At 40.8% G+C, this 3,770-nt stretch overlaps 1 pseudogene; it reads right to left on the bottom strand.

Moving 5' to 3' along the window:
• The window catches only part of LOC105509345, a 6,426-nt pseudogene extending 3,192 nt beyond the window's left edge, over window positions 1-3,234 (bottom strand).
• Between the last annotated feature and the right edge of the window lie 536 nt (window positions 3,235-3,770).

A 3,770-nucleotide genomic window follows, 5' to 3' on the forward strand; every position in this document is an offset into this window, starting at 1 on the left:
CCAACTAGTATGCATTATTCTTACATGCCAATACTTCCTTCTAAAGAAATTTTTCTTTTGTTAGAGTTTATTTTTAGGTAATGAGTATTAAATTTTCTGAATGTATCATTATTTTGCCTTCATTCTACTGCAAACTAATGACAATTTTGTTATCCAAAGAATTATAGGCTGGGCACAGTGGCTCACACCTGTAATCCCAGCACTTTGGGAGGCCAAGGCGGGTGGATCAACTGAAGTCAGGAGTTCAAGATCAGCCTGGCCAAAATGGCAAAACCCCATCTCTACTAAAAGTACAAAAAATTAGCTGGTCATAGAGGTGCTCGCCTGTAATCCCAGCTACTTGGGAGGCTGAGGCAGGAGAATCACTTGAACCCAGGAGGCGGAGGTTGCAGTGAGCCGAGACCACTCCACTGCACTCCAGCCTGAGCAACAAGAGTGAAACTTTGTCTCAAAAAAAAAAGAAAAAAGAATTATAGATTCCCAGTAAATTTCCCCTCAGAGGTGTTCACAATATTCTCTGATGGTTGTTTGTATTTCAGTGAGGTCAGTGGTAATAGCCCCTTTGTTGTTTCTGATTGTGTTTATTTGAATCTTCTCTCTTCTCTTCTTGATTAGTCTAGCTAGCAATCTATCTATTTCATTTCATTTCATTTCATTTTTTCAAAAAACCAGCTCCTGAATTCACTGACTTTTTGAATGGTTTTTTGTGTCTCAACCTCCTTCAGTTCAGCTCTAATTTTGGTTACTTTTTGTCTTCTGCTGACTTTGGGATTTGTTTGCTCTTAGTGCTCTAGTTCTTTTAGTTGTTATATTAGGTTGTTAACTTGAGATCTGTCTTTTTGATGTGGGCATATAGTGCTATAAATTTCCCTCTTAACACTGCTTTAGCTGTGTGTCCCAGAGATTCTGGTATGTTGTATCTTTGTTCTCATTAGTTTGAAAGAACTTCCTGACTTCTGCTTTAATTTCATTATTTACCCAAAAGTCATTGAGGAGCAGGTTATTCAATTTCCATGTAATTTTATGGTTTTGAGTGAATTTTTTTTCCTAAAATTCCTGGTTTAATAAGGATTAGTTTATGTTGAGGAAAAAAGGTCCCAAACATCAGGTTGTTCACAAAAGTAATCTACAGTATCAACTTTAGAAAACAAATCATAAGACAATAACACTATATTTCTGGAGGATGCATTTGACATGCCAGTTCTCATTCACAGAAATACATTGTTACATTTGTGTTGAACTGCCCTACACAGCACACTTATGTGGGGGTGTAACACACATACTTCTAAGTCAAAGCTTCTTTCAGGAGCTACTCAACTCCTGAGATTGCTTTTACAGTTAGGGAAGCATTTACTGAACTTATGTATAAATAAAAAGAACTGTACTCCCTGCATAACAAGAGATTATTTTGGAGACAGTTGATAAAACTCATACATCCTTTTTATTGTTAAATCACAAACAGATATCAAAATTAAAAGCAAAAATTACAGGGTAAGACTTAATAAAACTACCAGAAGCATCATAGGAAGTGAAAATGGGACTAGGAGCAGGGCAGTAAGAATTAATGAACAGAACAAGGACAAGGATTTGGAGAACAGTGAGCATGTGCTGAAGATACTAGGGGAGAGGATCTGGTGAAAATTTTGATCTTAGAGAAGCACCTAGGTAAATAAATAATGGGATAAGATTTCCAGACCTCACCATGTGCTTAAGAATCATCCTCGCCAGGCGCGGTGGCTCACGCCTGCAATCCCAGCACTTTGGGAGGCCAAGGCGGGCGGATCACAAGGTCAGGAGATCGAGACCATCCTGGTTAACACTGTGAAACCCCGTCTCTACTAAAAATACGAAAAATTAGCCGGGCTTGGTGGCAGGTGCCTGTAGTCCCAGCTACTTGGGAGGCTGAGGCAGGAGAATGGTGTGAAACTGGGAGGCGGAGCTTGCAGTGAGCTGAGATCACGCCATTGCACTCCAGCCTGGACAACAGAGCAAGACTCCGTCTCAAAAAAAAAAAAGAATCATCCTCACCATTGGTGCTGTCTCTGTCATCCTCTCCTTCCTCAGCCTCTTTCTCATCATCCTTGATCAACTCCAGCTGGTCATCCCCCATCTTCAATATCATCATCATCTAGTAGGTTCCCCTTTCAGGAGAGTCATCTGCACCCCCCTCAGAAACCATCTTCACATTAGTCTCATCTCTCTTTGTGGAACTGATGCTCTGCTCCTCTTCTGCCTTATTCCTCATCTCTACTGCTTGTTTGCTCTGTTCCTTTTCAATTTTTTCCAGGAGATAATCCACCTTTTGTTTTATCTGTTTCAATTCCTTCTTTATGGCCTGAAGACCATCTCCTTTCAACTTTCCAGACTTGGAAGATCCCCACTATTCACTCTTAGAATTGAAGCTACTTTTGGCCCTTCTTTCTTTTCTTTTCTTTTCTTTTTTTTCTTTTTCTTTTTTTTTTTTTTTTTTTTTTTTTTTTTGAGACAGTCTCACTCTGTTGCTCAGGCTGGAGTGTGCAGTGGTGTGATCTCGGCTCACTGCAACCTCTGCCTCCTGGGTTCAAGTGATTCTCCTGCCTCAGCCTCCTGAGTAGCTGGGATTACAGGCATGTGCCACCACACCTAGCTAACTTTTGTATTTTTAGTAGAGATGGGGGTTTCACCATGTTGGTCAGGATGGTCTCGAGCTCCTGACCTCATGATCCACCCACTTTGGCCTCCCAAAGTGGTGGGATTACAGGTGTGAGCCACCGCACCCAGCCACTTTTGCCCCTTCTTGAGGTGTTCCTGATACACAGTGGTGTTTCGATGGTACTACAGCCCGAGCAATAGGAGAAAAAGGAGGAGCACGTGCTGGGTAACTGTACGTCCTGTCATAATAATCCCACTGAAAGTCATAGTCCAAATCAAAAGAGGTGCCATATATCTCTGCTACAGATCATTTCACACCTGCTTTCCTAGGTTCACTTTTGGTTCTGCAGCCAGGATAATATCTAAAACCTGGCCAGCAATCATTCTGCCATTCTCTCCTGCTACAGCAGCCTGGGCATATCTCTCATTAACATACTGAACAAAGGCAAAGTTCTTATGAACCGAGGAACCCACAATTTTGCCATACTTTGAAAAGACTGCCTCTACATCAGACTTCTTGACCGCAAGAGTGTTGAGATTCCCAAAGAACACACAGGAGTTCATGGAGCAGGGAAATGTCTTGTTCGTAACATTGCTGGCCATTGTGTTTGATAATAAGATTTCTCACAAAGCTGAAAACAGGATGGGGAGGGAGAAAAGGTTCAATTCTGAGTCTCCTACTCCTGGATTCTATGTAGAGACAGCCAACTGCTGCTTGAGGTTGGCAGCAATAGGCCACAACTCAGTCTTCATCTCTTCACAAAATGCTGTGTGAATTTCTTAGTCTTGATTTCTAATTGTTCGTTCTGTGGTCCAAAAGATTGTTTATTATGATTTCAGTTCTTTAGCATTTGCTGAGGAGTGTTTTATTTCAAATTATATAATCGATTTTTGAGTATGTGCCATGTGACAATGAGAATAATGCATATTCTATTGTTTTGGGGTAGAGAGTTATGTAGATATCTATCAGGTTCATTTGATCCAGTGCTCAGGTAAGGTCCTGAATATCTTTATTAATTTTCTGTCTTGGTGATCTAATCTTGTCAGTGGGGTGTTAACATTTCCCACTATTATTGTGTGGGAGTCTAAGTCTCTTTGAAGATCTCTAAGAACTCGCTTTATTAATCTGGGTGATCCTG

Source organism: Colobus angolensis, unplaced genomic scaffold (genome assembly GCF_000951035.1).
Source record: "Colobus angolensis palliatus isolate OR3802 unplaced genomic scaffold, Cang.pa_1.0 Scaffold174, whole genome shotgun sequence".
NCBI lineage: Eukaryota > Metazoa > Chordata > Mammalia > Primates > Cercopithecidae > Colobus > Colobus angolensis.